Source organism: Eschrichtius robustus, chromosome 13, assembly GCF_028021215.1.
Source record: "Eschrichtius robustus isolate mEscRob2 chromosome 13, mEscRob2.pri, whole genome shotgun sequence".
NCBI lineage: Eukaryota > Metazoa > Chordata > Mammalia > Artiodactyla > Eschrichtiidae > Eschrichtius > Eschrichtius robustus.
Window position 1 is genome coordinate 39,809,306 of NC_090836.1, and position 17,844 is coordinate 39,827,149.

At 38.9% G+C, this 17,844-nt stretch overlaps 1 protein-coding gene across 1 annotated transcript in view; it reads left to right on the plus strand.

The window, feature by feature from the left end:
* PCED1B (PC-esterase domain containing 1B) overlaps nucleotides 1–17,844 on the plus strand; it is a 146,026-nt gene that overhangs the window by 102,021 nt on the left and 26,161 nt on the right. The window lies entirely within an intron of this gene.

The window sequence follows — 17,844 nt, forward strand, 5'->3', positions numbered from 1 at the left end:
CGCTCGCCACAACTAGAGAAAGCCTGCACGCGGCAACGAAGACCCAACACAGCCAAAAATAAATAAATAAATAAGTAAATTTTTTAAAAAATAAATAAAAAAATAAAAGAAATTTAAAAAATAAGGGTACTTGAAGGGACCTCTGGGACAACATCAGGCATACTAACATTTGCATTATGGGGGTCCCAGAAGGAGAAGAGAAACATAAAAGGGCAGAGAATTTATTTGAAGAAATAATAGCTGAAAACTTCCCTAATCTGGGGAAAGAAACAGACAATGAGGTCCAGGAAGCAAGAATCCCAAACAAGATGAGCCCAAAGAGGGCCACACCAAGACACTTTGTAATTAAAATGTCATATTAAATATAAGAGAGACTTTTAAAAGCAGCAAGAGAAAGCAACAAGTTTCAAACAAGGGAACTCCTGTAAGACCATTGGCTGGCTTTTCAGCAGAAACATTGTAGGCCAGAAGGAAGTGGCACAATACATTCAAAGTGATGAGAGGAAAGCGCCTAAACCAATAATACTCTACCCAGCAAGGTTATCCTTCAGAATTGAAGGAGAGGTAAAGAGTTTCATCAACAAGCAAAAGCTAAAAGGAGTTCAGCACCACTAAACCAACCTTATAAGAAGTGTTAAAGGAACTTCTCTAGGCACAAAAGAAAAAGGACACAATTAGAAGTAAGAAAATTATGAAAGGAAAAACCTCATTGGTAAAGGCAAACATATAGTAAAGATAGTGGATCAATGACTTATAAAGCTAATAGGAAGGTTAAAAGACAAAAGTAGTAAAATCATCGATATCTACAATAAGTTAAGGGATACAGAAAAATAAAAAGATGTAAAATATGATGTCAGAAACAAGGCATGGTGGGAAGGACTAAAAATGTAGAGCTGTTAGAATGTGTTCAACTTAAGATATCATCAATTTAAAGTAGATTATTTATCATCTATCTATCATCTATCTATATATCTATCATCTATCTATCATCTATCTATCATCTATCTATCATCTATCTATCTATCTATCTATCATCTATCTATCTATCTATCTATCTATCTAGGTTCTTATACATGAACCTCATGGTAACCACAAATCAAAAACCTACAAAGATAAACAAAACAATAAAGAGAACAGAATCCAAATGTAACACTAAAGATAGTTATCAAATCATAAGGAAAGGGAACTAGAAAAGAATAAATGAACAAAGAAGACTACAAAAACAGCCAAAAACCAATTAATAAAATGGCAAAAAGTACATATCTATCAATAATTACTTTAAATGTAACTGGAGTAAATGCTCCAATCAAAAGACATAGAATGGTTAAAATAATTAGAAAAAAATGAGACCCATATATATGCTGCCTGTAAGAGACTCACTTCAGATCTGAAGACACACAGACAGAAAGTGAGGAGATGCAGAAAGATATTCCATGTAAATAAAAATGAAAAGAAACCTGGGGTAGCAATACTTATACCAGACAGAATAGACTTTAAAACAAAGACTGTAACCAGAGAGAAAGAAGGGTATTACATAATGACAAAGGGATCAATCCAACAAGAACATATAACACTTGAAAAATGATATGCACCCATATCTGAAAAGGAGTTAATACCCGGAATATAGAAAGAACTCATACAACTCAACAACAAATAAACAAGAAATATAATTTTTAAATGGGCAGAGGATAGACATTTTTCCAAAGAAGGCATATAGATGGACAACAGGCACATGAAAAGATAGTCAACATCCCTAATCATGAGGGAAATGCAAATCAAAATCACAATGAGATATCACCTCACACCTGTCAGAATGGCTATCATCAAAAAGACAGCAAATAACAAGTATTGGTGAAGATGTGGAGAAAAGGGAACTTTCACTGTTGGTGGGATTGTAAGTTGGTGCAGCCACTATGGAAAATAGTATGGAGGTTCCTCAAAAAATTAAAAATACAACTATCCTATGATCTAGCACTTTCACTTCTGCACATTCTCTGAAGAAAACAAAACCCTAATTCAAAAAGATACATGCACCCCTATGTTCATTGCAGCATTATTTACAATTGCCAAGACATGGAAGCAACCTAAGTGTCCGTGAATAGGTGAATGGATAAAGAAGATGTGACACACACACACACACACACACACACACAATGGAATCTTAGCTATAAAAAAGAATAAAATTTTGCCATTTGCAACAACATGGATGAATCTAGAGGGTATTATGGTAAGTGAAATAACTCAGAGAAAGACAAACACCATGTGATCTCACTTATATGTGGAATCTAGAAGACAAAACAAAATGAAAACAGACTCATAAGAAAACAGAGGGGAGGTGGTTTTGCCAGAGGGGAGGTTGAGGATGGGGAGCTAAATAGGTGAAAGGAATTAAGAGGTACAAACTTTTAGTTGTAAAATAAATGTCACGGGGATATATCGTACGGCATAGAGAATGTCATCAATGGTACTGTAATAGCTTTTTGTGGGGACAGATGTTTACTAGACTTACTGTGGTGATCATCTCAATGTATTTAAATGTCAAATCACTATGTCATACCCTGAAACTAACATAATATTGTATATCAACTGTATTTCAATAAGAAAGGAAGGGAGGATGGAAGGAAGAAAAATTTAGGGAAAGGATCCAGTTATATGGTTCCAGGTAAGAAGTTAGAAAAGTGAGGGGCAGTGTTCACAGGGAGAGACCATGGAAGCTCATGGAAAACCAAGAGAGGGATGGAAATTTTAAAGAAAATCGAGTGTCAGGAAACTGGAAATGTCAGGGAGAAAAGGCAGGTGAAATGATCTGGTACTAATGAAAATCCCCTATCCCTACTCCAAGGGAATTATTAAGCCAGTTTCAAAAAGAGAGAGAATAAAGGAGAAAGAGAGAAACAGAGATTTTAACTGTAGGCAGTATCGTATAGTGAAACAAATTTTTCATCTTCATTCAGTGACAGGTTTAAACAGTTAAACCCAGCACTAAACAGTAAAATGTTTAAAAATCCATGTTTTAAAATCTATTTTTTCACAGTTAAGACAGAGACTAAAGATGCTCAGGAATTCAGCTCTGAGAACCAGAGGCAATAGGGAAGTCGCTGTCTGAGCATTCCGTCTCCCAGGCAACCCCCAACTCTACACGTTCTGGAACTGCTCTTAAACATTAAATAGGCTTCATTGAAGGCATATCTGGGAACTATAGACCATCATATGGAGGCCAAGTCTTGTAAAGACTGTGGCTTTATGGGTTAAACTCTCACTGGCCCCGTCGGCCACCTCTTCTACCTGGACCTATCCTTTATCCTACCTGCTGGACCTATCCTTTATCCCACCTGCTCCAAGGATAGGATTTTGATTGGTCAACTGGATCTACCTGCATCTTCCTGACTAACCCAAACTCTTTGACCCACGGCTGCTTTATTTATTCCCACAGTTTGCTCTGCCTTGGAGCACCTCCTCGGCCTCTGTGTCCCCTCTCTTCCCCAGACATACATGTCATAGCAGCAGAGTATTTTGTGGCATTTATTAAATTAAATGTCTGTCTTCCCTTACTAAATAAGGACTTTGGAAGCAGTAGCCATGCCTTAGTGATCTTTGTGTTCCCAGCATCTAACACAGTGGGGGATCTATTAAATGTTGGATGAATAAATAAATTTTCAAAGGCTAATCCCAAGGGAAACAGATCATGTTATAAATTCTTCAGCTGGAACCCATAGGAATCAGTGATGTTCCATGCAAAAGCCTTATAGGGATAGGAATCCAGAGTGTTGACCTCAGGTCTTCTTGGTCTATTAAAAAGTGTGGGACATACTGTGAGCCTAAAGACCAATATCCTTTGAACTAATCTGATTTATTTCTATGAAATTCTTTGCTTAGGTGTTGTGAGCTCTGTTTCTAATGTGCAAATTCTGCTTTCCTTAGAAATTGAAAGGGGCTTGAGACATTTCTTAGGCAGTTTCAAGACCAAACTGCTTTTGAGAGTTAAGGACTTCCTTTTCTGACTGTGTACTAGAAAAGTTAGCAGTTAGAGGTGAGAGTGGCAGAGCCTTGCCGATAAGAACATAATATGGAAACTCATCATCCAAATTGAAACGTAAAACATAAGCAGTAGCCATCCAGTTCCACTGAGGGGCTGGAATGGGCTGAGGAGGAAGGGATTTTGGATGAAAGTGAAAAGAAGTGCAGAGGACCATTGGAAACATACTCATTTTATATTTTCTCTCTAAAAATAGACTTGCTGCTGGTAAAATGGACTTTTTCTAGCCCTGGTTATACAATTGCTGGATTTAGATGCCAGATTCATGTTGCTTCTTATTGCAAAATGCCTCTGTGTTGCATTTTGCCTCGTTTTCATTTCTGCCATTTATTAGGTCACTGAACTTTCTCTCCGTGTTTACTCACAATATCAGAAAGACATGGGGGGAGACTCCACTTATCTTGGGACCTCACTCTGCTGTTCTTTTACATTTCTTCTAATAGTTTGATCATTTTTATCTTCTCTTCTTTCTTCCACTTTATTGCTCACATCATTGGTTTCCTACCCAAGTCTGTAAGTGACCTTAAGAGGCTACCTAAGCAGAAGAGCATGCACTGTGTCTTCAGACTTTCAGACATGGGCTGCCACTACTCCATGGGGTGCCTTTGTGTGAGGTGGGAAAAGGCATCCCTTCATCTGGGCTGACGCAGCCCACACTCGGGTGCACGGCTTAGTGAGCACAGGACAGACTGATTTCAGGACCAACTCTATTATTCACTCGTGTGACATGAACAACCAGCCCTACCGGAAGGTGCAACCCTGTTCAGAAAAGAAGAGTCCACAGTCTTGCTTAAATAAAGCATTATAGCGACCATTATTCTCATGATGAAAATACTCTTCTTTAAAGTCCTCTTAAGGGATGAATAACCTTGGACACACACTTATTTCTTCAATTTTCAGTAGTTTACAGGTCCTTAAACACGACTCAAGGTTACATCATGGCTTTCTGAGGCCAGTAGCATCAAATCCAAACACCACGATCTAATTTGCTAGGCCATCTCTTCTTTTTAGTGCTACGTCATCATCACACATTTTGTCTTCATTTCAGCAAACAATTAATGAGCATGGACAATGCGTCAAACTCTTGAATCTCATCTTTTGTTCCTCTCCAGCGTGGCATTTTCACTTCAACTAGCCCTATGACAAAATAGGCATCCTTGAAATCTCCAGACAGAAGGCTCCTGAGCTGTTTGGCAAGCCCTGGGCATAACTATCTGCTGCTTCAGACCTGAAATCCACAGAAGAGAACTCATGGGTCAGTTCCTCCATGCCTGGTGGTCACCCTCACCCTCCTCCCCACAAACCCACACGCCCGCTTCAATACAATGTGCTCAGAATCCTGCTTGAAGTGCATAAGCACCGCACTTGAAGTGCACTCGTTCAACGTCATTTGAGGGGATCTCTAGGTACAAACTCCACATAGAAAAACAATGGTAAGTCTTTATTCACACAGTAGTGTGTTATTTAGAAAACCCTTTCATATGCATTAGTCCTCTACACAGACTTGCCAATATTTGTCATCTGGTCTTTGCCCCAACGTGGAGGTTCTCAGCCTTTGTTGCACTTTAGAATCACCTGGGAGCTTTCATAAAGTGTGGAGACCTGGGCTCCCTGCCCCGGAAACAGAAACAGAATCTCTGAGGGTGGGAGCTGGGTGCAGGTTCCTTTGTTTGTTTGTTTAGTAACAGGTGATCTTTTTTTTTCCTATTTCTTTTAAAATTAATTAATTAATTAATTAATTTCTGGCTGTGTTGGGTCTTCGTTTCTGTGCGAGGGCTTTCTCTAGTTGCAGCGAGTGGGGGCCACTCTTCATCGCGGTGCACGTGCCTTTCACTGTCGTGGCCTCTCTTGTTGCGGAGCACAGGCTCCAGACGCGCAGGCTCAGTAGTTGTGGCTCACGGGCCCAGTTGCTCCGTGGCATGTGGGATCTTCCCAGACCAGGGCTCGAACCCGTGTCCCCTGCACTGGCAGGCAGATTCTCAACCACTGCACCACCAGGGAAGCCCAGTACCAGGTGATCTTAATGAAAATCACTGCCTGCCTTTCTCTTTGCCAGTCTTTACCATTTTTAGAGCTCAGAATTATCCAGATACTATACAGAACACCCAGCATAGCACTGGTCAAAGAGATGATTCTTTTCTCTCCATACATCCTCATTAGCTCCCGCCCAATACACCAACTGACTTTGTCTCCTCTGTGTGAACATATCCAACCTACCCCATATGACCATGGAATATCTATACATTATCATAGAATTATTGTTTTCTCTTTGCATGTAGATGTAGATTGGTTTATTTAAACAAAATGGCAACTGTCTCAAAGATGGAGGCTATCTTTTCTATTCTTTGTCTCCTTCCATAGTGCTAGCAAAGAGCTTCTGAACCACAATAGACAGTAAACGGATGTTGATTACAAGTAGAACCTATCCCTTTTGCTTTCATTTTCCTTTGATATGAAAATCAAATAGGCTTCAGAGAATGGGGTTAGAGCGTTGAAATAAGAAAAATATGTAACCTGGAAAAAAAAACAAAAGCAAAACCAAGATGTCCAGTAAGAAAAAGTAGATTTATATGTACTGCAGATTTAGTACCTGTCAGAGTGGTTAATCCTTTTACATATGAGCTCATTCAAATGTTAAATGATTTCATTCAGAACTTCATTTGGGAAAAGTTGCTAAGTTTCCATGTTACACAAAAAGATCCAACACTCTCTCTAGAATCTCCAGTAGGAAAAGTAGGATGGATGAGCCCAGAGCTCTACTTTTATTTTGAGCATAAAATTGTTGCCTGGATCTTAGTCTAGTCTCTGCTATTAACTAGCTGTGACCTTGATATGTCATTGAGTTCATCAGAGCTCTTTAGTCCCAGAGTTCTCCATAGTAATAATGTTAATCAAAATAGCCAACGTTGATGGAGTACTCGCTATGTACCAGGCACTGTACTGGGCATTCTTCAGGGATTACTTCACTTAACCCTCACAATCACTCCTTGGGATGGTTGCTATTATTATCCCTAACTGAGGAAACAGAGGCTCTCGGAGATTAATTTGTCCAAGGTCACAGGGGAGATGCATTTTAGTGGAAACGTATTTATTCAAGCCTGGCTCAAATACCCATTCCCCTCTCCCCACATCTGTAAGCAGAGCACCTGATTCTGGGCTCCTCGAACACTTCAGGGAGGCTGATATTTTTGCGCTTATCACTTGCCCCTTTGTAGTGGGCTGATTGTTTTTGCATGTCTCTCCCAGCATACTGGACTTTGAATTCAGGGTTTAGCAATTAATATACTATCAGTATATGTGTCAAGTTAGTGGTATGAGCTCTCATTTAGCTCTCACAACAACTTTGTAAGTAGAATTTTTCTTGTTTTTACAGATAAAGGCTGAGAGAGGTTAAGTAATTGGCTCAAGTTCACACAGAGCATAGAAACTGGAGTCAGGTTTTGACTCCAGACATCAGACTGTGCCTACTCTGTGCTGGCATCCCTGTCCACTCAGTTGTCCGAGCCAATCCAGAAACCAGTGTTAAGTTAACGCAACAAGGAGACCATTAAGACGGGTGGTGCCGGGCTTCCCCGGTGGCGCAGTGGTTAAGAACCCGCCTGCCAATGCAGGGGACACGGTTTGAGCCCTGTTCTGGGAAGATCCCACATGCCACGGAGCAACTAAGCCAGTGCGCCACAACTACTGAGCCTGCACTCTAGGGCCTGCAAGCCACAACTACTGAGCCTGTGTGCCACAACTCCTGAAGCCCGCACACCTAGAGCCTGTGCTCCACAACAAGAGAAGCCGCTGCAATGAGAAGCCCGTGCACCGCAACAAAGAGTAGCCCCTGCTCACCACAACTAGAGAAAGCCCGTGCACAACAACGAGGACCCAGCACAGCCAAAAATAATAAATAAATAAAATAAATAAATGTATGAAAAAAAAAAAAAAAGACAGGTGGCACTAACGCCGTGGCAGCCTACGTAAGCAAACCCAAATCGAAATGCAAACCTAAGGGCAACCAATCGCAAACAGCCAACGAGGCTTTCGGCTATAGCCAACCAATAATTCCTTGCTTTGCTTCCACCTTCTTTGTATAAAGTCTCTCCCAGAGTTCCTGTTGGTGGAGGGCTCCTCACAACTTCTGATCTGGCGCTGCTCCATTCCAATTGGTTTTTGCTCAAAGAAACTAAAAAGTTTTAATATGCCTCAGTTTATCTTCTAACACCAAGGAAGCATTCTGTACAATACTTCTCGGCTCGTGATTCTCTCCCATCCCCCACTCCCCTCCAGTCGCCGTTCAGTCCATCACCTCGTCCCCATCCCCTCCATCACCACCGCCTTCACTCACCTGGATTACTGCAACGGTTAGTGTAAAAGATTTGCAATTTTGGCTGACCTCCAAAACAAAAAGGTTGAAAATTATCGGTGACTTTCATAAATTGCAGGCATTTCTTATTATGTCCCTTAGAGACAAAGACATACTTCCGCACACTCAGCCCTGTGTAGCTTAAATCATGGTTCACTGGGAAGTTAGAATTGTGTTTTCACCTTGTGACATAAATTTCGGTATGAGGATCAACACACTTCTCCAATCCTGTAAATCATATGAAGCAGCTGGATAGTTTCCAAGATTCTAACCTCGTTTGCTGATTGCATTTACGAGTTTATTTCAGGGTCTGCCATTTGGGACCCAATTGTGATAATTGCACTTGTTTTCCTGAGTTGTTGTTTTTAACCCATTTCATTGCTCTTTCTCTCTGGGGCTGGGGCCTTGCCTTGCTCTTACCTTCACTAAGCTGCATTTCTGGTTTCCTGCCTTCCTACCTTGGGATTGAATATCATATGCTCCTGATATGCTATTGCTATGCTCTGTCACCTGTAGGGACACTTGGTCGTGTTGTGTTAAGACCTCCATGCAGTACTGGCTGCCCGCCCTTTGCTGCCAGCGTCCTTCAGAAAACTTCCTCTCGTGCCCCTGAAACAGATCTGTCTCCCAACGGCCTGCCTCGTCTCGGGGTGGCCCTCTTTACAAGCACTGGAACTAGTTTAGACCCATAAATGTCCCTTTGATATCTACTTATTGCAAACACAAGAGAAACTTCTTCAGAGCAAAGGAAGTCAGTCATTTTTGGCAGTCGGCTCAGACTGTTTCAACAATAAAGCTTCTCCGAATAGTAAGGTCTCCTGCTCGTCTGGGAACAAAGTACTCTAGCTAATATTGTCAGATGACCTGCCAAAAAGAAAGGTCACTCTGGTAGGAGTTCCACATGCTATTTAAAGATCAGACGGTCCTTGGATGGGAAAGCAGCAGATATATGGCCAGGGTTTTAATGAGTCAGAGAAAGGTACAATGTGGCAAAATTTGATAGTAAACGAAATTGTTCTCTTGAAAAATAACACTGTCCGTTTATTCTGTTTTGTAATTACATTTAAAGTTATTGTCTTCATTGAAGTATTGTGAATTATTTGTTAGCATTATGTATTTAACTTGTTAAGTGAAGACGTGTTCTTGAATGAGAGGAAAACAAACCTGTTTTAATCTTTTTGTAATAGTCTTAGGAATATTTCTAAAAGTTGGAGCTATGTCTCAAGGGAGAAAATGGAGATCATGAGAAAATGAAACAATCTCTCTCCATATTTATTATGTTTACCCTCAACTCCATCTAATAATTGATGCTTGTAAGGCTATTCCTTTTTTGCTCTACCAATCCTTCTTCTCCCTCTGATTGTTCTAAATTTGTTTAGAAATAGCAACTCCCCAAAACTAGAGTTGTCTGTTCCACTTTCTCCATTTTCCACTTCCTCACCTTTCGTTCACTAGTTTTGTGTAGTTAAACATTCATTTTTCACTTTATTATGTCCATGCAAATAGCATTCACAGCTTAATGTTGTGTGTACTATAATCATGAGGTTTCTCTTTACCATTTGCTTTTTCCCTACAGTTAATAATTGCCTTTTCTTAAAAATTGCTTAATTTTCCCTGTCTCCTGATTTCTCCCACATCTTCCAATATTCTATCAGTCCACTTTTCCATAAGATTAAAGTACATAATGCATCAATTCCCATTCCAAAATAAATGAATTCTTTTAAATTTGCAAGGGCTATGACATATAGCTCTATGTTATAAAATTTGAAAATCTTGGCATTTTAAAAGTAGAGTGTTTATGAGTGTCCTTTTAAAAAAATATGTAGACCATTAAAAAATATTGATAAATCATACCATCTTCAAGTGGCAGCACTTCTCTGGGAGGCAGTAAAGCTTAGGGGCTGAGTGTCTGGTATTAGAGTGCCAAGCTTCAAATCCTGGCTCTGTGCTCACCTGCAACTAGAGACTCACCGTCTTGTGCCTCAGTTTCCTCATCCATAAGATGGAGATAATAATACCTACCACAAGGATTCTTGGAGGTTTAACCTAGATAACATATACTTATCTATATACTATAGATAACTATGTTATATATATTATATATAATTATATATCTATATATCTATACTCTATAAAGTATATAAAGTATTATATACTTCATATAATGCCCGATGCACAGTAAACACTTAGTGAATGTTAGGTATTATTTAGCACAATCGCGAAGGAAGAAACAATATTTAAAATACTGAAAGACTTTATCTAAAGCTCATGTATGAAAAATATGAACACAAAATTAAGAGGAAAGTAATAAGCTGGAATAAAATCATTTGCAGCATGTGTGACAGAACAAAAGGTAAACATTTCATATATCATAAGCCTTAGATAAAATAGAAAAACAGGCAAAGTACATAAATTCTGTGGTTTATAAAAGAAATAAAACTGGCTATATGGGGACTTCCCAGCGGTCCAGCGGTGAAGACTCTGTGCTTCCGCTGCAGGGGGCATGGGTTCAATCCCTGGTCTGGACTCCAAGATCCCTCATGCTGTACGGTGCAGAAAAAAAAAAAAAGGCTATATGAAAACATACCTGCTTTCATTTATAATAAAAATTGCATATTAAAATATAATGTATACAAAAAAAGAGAGAAGACAAATTCCTAATATCAGACATGAAAGAAGGATTATTACTACTGATCCCACAGTTATTAAAAGAATAATAAAGGAGTGTTATCAACAACTCTATGCCCACAAATATGATAACTTGGATGAAATGGACCATTTCTTTGAAAGACACAATCTACAAAAACTCATACCTAGGAGAAATAGACAATCTGAAAAGTCTATATCTATTATGGAAATTGAATTAGTAATTAATAATATTCCAAAACAGAAAGTACCAGGCACAGATGGATTCACTGGTGAATTCTACCATACATTTAAGGAAGAAATGATACCAATTCTCTACAATCTCTTCCAGAAATAGAAGCTGAGGGAATACCTCCTAACTCATTCTATGAGTCCAGCATTACCCTAACAGCAAAACCAAACAAAAACATTAAAGAAAGGAAAACAAGCCAATGTCTCTCATAAACATAGATGTGAAAATTCTCAACAAAATATTAGCAAATCAAATCCAACAATGTATAAAAAGAATTATACACCATGATGAAGTAGGATTTACTCCAGGTACATGAGGCTGATTCAACATTTGAGAATCCATTCATGTAATTCATCACATCAACAGGCTAAAGGTGATCATATGATTATATCCATAAATGTAGAAAAAGCATTTGAAAAAATCCAATACCCATTCATAATTCAAACAAACAAAAGAAACCTTAGCAGACTAGGAACAGAGGGTAACTTCCTCAACCTGATAAAGAATGTCTACAAAATACCTACATCTAACTTCATACTTTATAGAGACTAGATACTTTCTCCCTAAGATCAGGAGCAAAGCAATGATGCCCCCTCTCACCTCTCCTTTCCAACACTGCACTGGAAGTCCTAACTAATGAAATAAGATTAAAAGAAGAAGTAAAAGGTATACAGTTTGGGAAGAAAAAAATAAAACTCTCTTTGCTCACAAATAACATGACTGTTTGTGTAGAAAATCCCAAAGGAAGAACAAAAAACCTCCTGAAACTGATACATGATTGTAGACAGGTTGTAAGACACAGATGAATGATACCAAAGTAATTGCTTGCTTATATACCAGCAACGAACAATTGGAATTTGAAATTTAAAACACAACACCATCTACAAAAGAAAGAAAAAGAAATACTTAAGGAAAAATCTCCAAAAATATATACAAGATCTAGCTGATGAAAATTACAAAATTCCGATGAAAGAAATCAAAGAAGATCTAGATCAATAGAGATGTATTCCATGGATAACAAGAGTCAATATTGTCAAGATATCAGTTCTTTCCAATTGGATCTATAGATTTAACTCAATTCTAATAAAAATGCCAGCAAGTTATCTTGTGGCTATTGACAAATTGATTCTAAAGTTTACACGGAGGGCCTTCCCTGGTGGCGCAGTGGTTAAGAATCCGCCTGCCAATGCAGGGGACATGGTCTGGGAAGATCCCTGGTGTGGGAAGATCCCACGTGCTGCGGAGCAACTAAGCCAGTGCGTAACAAATACTGAGCCTGCTCTCTAGAGCCTGCGAGCCACGACTACTGAGCCCATGCACAACCACTGAAGCCCATGCACCTAGACCCCGTGCTCCATAACAAGAGAAGCCACCGCAGTGAGAAGCCTGCGCACCGCAACGAAGAGTAGCCTTTGCTCACCGCAACTAGAGGAAGCCTGCACGCAGCAACAAAGACCCAACGCAGCCAAAAATAAGTAAAATAATTTTTTTTAAAAAAAATTTTGTTTGGTAAGTGCAATCATCGTTGCTTTTGTTGTGGTCATCCATGTACAATGCTTGGTGTCAGTCTATTTATCTCTTGTAAAAATAAAATACAGTGTGTGTGTGTGGAAAAAAAAAAACCAAAAAACAAAAAAAAAAAAAGAAGTTTTAATGGAGAAGCAAAAGACCCAGAATAGCCAACACAATATTGAAGAAGAAGAACAAATTTGGAGCACTGCCACTATCTGACTTTAATTCTTACTGTAAAGCTATAGTGATGTGGAATTAGCAAAAGAATAGACAAATATATCAATGGCACAAAATAAATAGCTCAGAAATAGACCTACACAAATCTAATCAACTCATCTTTGACAAAGGAGCAAAGGCAATTCAGTGGAGAAAGGATGATCTTTTCAACAAATGGCGCTGGAAAAACTGGACATCCACAGGCAAAAAGAAAAGGAAAGGGCTTCCCTGGTGGCGCAGTGGTTGAGAATCTGCCTGCCAGTGCAGGGGACACGGGTTCGAGCCCTGGTCTGGGAAGATCCCGCTTGCCACGGAGCAACTGGGCCCGTGAGCCACAACTACTGAGCCTGCGCGTCTGGAGCCTGTGCTCCGCAACAAGAGAGGCCACGATAGTGAGAGGCCCGCGCACCGCGATGAAGAGTGGCCCCCGCTCGCCGCAACTAGAGAAAGCCCTCGCACAGAAGCGAAGACCCAACACAGCCAAAAATAAATAAATTAATTAATTAAAAAAAAAAAAAAAGAAAAGGAAAGAAGGAATTGACACAGACCTTACACCTTTCACAAAAATTAACTCAAAATGGATCACAGACCTAAATGTAAAATGCAAAACTAAAATTCTAAGACGATATAAAAGGAGAAAATCTAGGTGATCTTGTGTTTGGCAATGAGTTTTTAGATTCAACATCACAAGTGCAATCCATGAAAGAAAAATTAAGTGGAACTTCATTAAAATTTAAAACTTCTGCTCTACAAAAGACACTGTTAAATGAATGAAAAGACAAGCCATAGACTAGGAGAAAATATTTACAAAACACGTATCTGATTAAGAACTGATATCTAAAATGTACAAAGAATTCTCAAAACTCAACAATAAGAAAACAAACAACCTAACTTTAAAAATGGGCAAAAGATCTAACACCTTAACAAAGAAGCTATAGATGGCAAATAAGTGTATGAAAAGATGCTCAACACCATATGTCATTAGGGAATGACAGACTAAAACAAAAAGGAGACGCCTATTAGAATGGCCAAAATCCAAAACAATGACAATACCAAATGCTGGAGAGGATGTGGAGCTACAGGAACTTTCATTCATTGCTGGTGGGAATGCAAAATGGTCCAGCCATTTCAGAAGACAGTTTCTTACAAAGCTAAACTTAGACTTATTGTACAATCCATTAATTGTACTCCTTGGTATTTACCCAAATGAGTTGAAAATTATGGCCACAGGAAACCCTGCATTTCAATGTTTATAACAGCTCTATCATACTTTCCTGAACTTGGAAACAACCAAGGTGTCCTTTAGTAGGTGAATGGATGAACAAACTGTGGTACATTTATAAAATGGAATAGTATTCAGTGATAAAATAAAATGAGTTATCAAGCCATGAAAAGACATGGATGAACCTTAAATGCATATTGCTAAATGGAAGAAGCCAACTAGAAAAGGCTATATACTGAATGATTACAGCTATATGGCCTTCTGGAAAAGGCAAATTATAGAAATAATAAAAACAGTAGCGGTTGCTAAGGCTTCTGGGGGAGGGGAAGATGAGTAGGTACAGTACAGAGAATTTATAGGACAGTGAAACTATTCTGTATGATACTGTAATGGTGGATACATGATATGGTGAAACATGATAATACATGACACCATGAAACATAATGGATGCAAACAAACACTTGTCCAAACTCATAGAATATACAACACAGAGTGAACCCTAATATAAAGTAAGGACTTTAGTTAAAATAATATATCAATATTGGTTCATCAGTTGTAGCAAATGTACCACACTAATGCAAAATTTAATAATAGGGGAATCTTTGGGGGGGGGAGGAACGTGTATGAGAACTCTATACTTAATAGTCTATTAATATAGATTTTATATATCATTGTATATAATGATATAACATGTTTCACCCATGACATTTCAAAATTGTTTTTGTATTGCAATATCCACTGTTAGTGAGGATGAAATCTATTCTCCACTCAAGGCCTGAGTTATCCACTTTTTAAATTACATATGTATTTATACATATAGTGTAGGTGTGTGTGCGTGTGTGTATACCTTCTTTAAAACCTCTGGTTTTTTTCTCAGTGTTCTCTACAAAAAAAAAAAATTCATATTCGCTCCTATCCTTATAGAACCTAGAGCAGTACCTAGTCCATAGTAGATTTCCAGTAAATATTTGCTAAATCAATGTTGAATGATATGTTGAACGTAGATGACTAACTATCAGTGCACTAAAATGTGCTGTCATCTAGTTCATACGTACTTCTCCATCTTATTTCTAATGTTATAATGATAGGCATTGCCAAATGTCTTGCTGATATCTGGATACAATGTGCCTATAGCTTTCCCCTGCTGTGTCAGACCACTAACTCTAATCCATCTCAATTTGGCTTATTAGAGAGTATGTGGAAAAAATAATAAGGGCAGTTATTATTACTACTGTTTAGTAAAGGGCCCATGAGATGTGGATTAAAAGGCACAGTTGTTCATTTAAATTCTATTTCCCCAGTGTTCTTAAAAACAAAGTAGAGATTTGTTTGAAGTTATTTGGAAGGCTCTTTGAAGTCCTAGACAGTATGGTTATTCATACTGCCCTAACAGTATTTTATTACCATTATTATTCCTTAACAAAAAAAGCACACATTTTGAAGTTCATCTTTGAGTAAAACTGAGCCTCTACCTGAAGACAGGCCACTGAGCTGTGCCCAACTGTGAAGAAATATTAAAATCCATTTAGATCAACTACAATATCAGCATATTGGTGTTACAAATATCCAATTATCTATATTTAAGCACCACAGATAAAATAAAAATAATGCCTAGAAGATTCTTATGTGGCAGTCAGGCTTTGAGAACATGACTTCAATGAACTACAAAGACAAAGAAATGAGCATTCATTAAGAACTCTGTACTTCACAGAAGGGTTAAAATTTGCCATGACAGGGAGTTGCTACCCAATAGCACCATCTCACCTTCCATTCTTGGGTTGGTTATACTCTGAGAAGTGGTGCCAAAATTTGCCTATCAAGAAATTATGCTGCACTGCAGAAGTACATGAGTTTTCAGGCTATGCCAGCCTGGACGCTGCCTGGGAAACTGTCACTGGTTTCTACTACAACTAGAAGGGAAAGTGTTCCCAAGGCAAGAATGTTTTCAGAATTCTGTCTCTCTCTGGCCCCTCTATAGCTCCTGCAATCCTTACTGCTTCCCTGTCTTCTACCCACTGCTCCCATTTGATAGGATTCTATGTGGTTCCCCATTCCCAGATGTTTGCTCTAACTTGACTCCCTCACTGTCTAGATAGAAGTAAAAAAACCTGGATACTGGAGCCATATTCTCTAATGAAGCAATCTGCTAGAGCAGAGTGGCTCCTGCCCACTTAAATGGTACATGTGTTCTCCAGTTTGCCACAATCCCCACTATTCCCTAATGTCTCCAACACTGAGGCTGAGTATTAAGTTTTTATTTACCACTATACTTTCACTTCTGTTTTATCCTTATGGTAGAGAGGTATTTCTCTGTTCCCATATATAATATTTATCAGAAGTGGCAAAACACGAGATATGAGAGGTTTAAGAATTTTTTTTTTTTTTTAAATATAGTATAGTCATCCCTTGGTACGCACAGGCGATTGGTTCCAGGACCCCCAGAAGATACCAAAGTTCATGGATGCTCAAGTCCCTCATATAAAATGGCATATATTTGCATATAACCTATGCACATCTTCTTGTATATTTTAAATACTCCAGATTATTTACAATACCTAATACAATGCAAATGCAATGTAAATAGCTGCCAACACGTGGCAAATTCAAGTTTTACTTTTTGGGACTTTCAGGAATTTTTTTTTTTTTTTTTAATATTTTCAGTTCCCAGTTGGTTGAATCCACGGATGCAGACGGAACCTATGGAACCAGAGGGCCAGCTATACAAGTCTTAGAGTTAACAAAGACTACTCCTACATGTTTAATATGCAAAATGATTGTCCATACAACGAACAAACCCTGTTCCTGTACCCTCTTCCATCTCACGTCTAATCCCTACAGCCACGGGAGCTTGCAACTCCTGGTCTTGTTCTCAGGCGTCTGGGTGTTCCTGGAGTGTGTCTTAGGTTCTGGATTAGTCCCAGTTCTCGCTAGTTTCCTTAATCCCTCCACTGCCTACAGACCAGGACAGGCAGGTCAGACATCTAAAAGTAAAGGTTCTGGTGGCTCTAATTCTCCTCCTCATTTACATGCCTCCTTGTCCACAAATAAGCTGATTTCCACAGTTGAGCCATAATATTTCCTCCTAGTTTAGCATTAATGCTATATATTCGGTGATTCTTAGTGTAGAAGAATCTAAATACCCTAGTTCAGTTACCTCCCTAATCATTTCGTCTCCTTGTAATTGAGGTTGTGTGTAGATTGTTATAACCAGCAATTCATTTAGCCAATAGTTTTTTTTTTATGAAAATGAAGGAGAGGGAGGGAGAGGAGGAGGGAGCAGAGACAGGAAGAGGAACACAAACAGGGCTCAGTAAATGTGAACCATAATATGATCAATAGTTGGCATCAGGACTAGTGTGTTTTTTTGTTTTGTTTTTGTTTTTGTTTTTTTGGCCGTGCTGCACGGCATGTGGGATCTTAGCTCCCCGACCAGGGATCGAACCTGCACCCCCTGCAGTGGAAGCATGGCGTCTTAACCACTGGACCACCAGGGAAGTCCCAGGACTAGTGTGTTTTACTCTGAGTCCTCTCTCCTTGGTAATTCCTTCAGCCTACCGGAGACAAGGCAAAACTGTATTTCCATTTTCTGCACTCTCTCTTTATATTAATTAATTAATTTAAAAAATCCT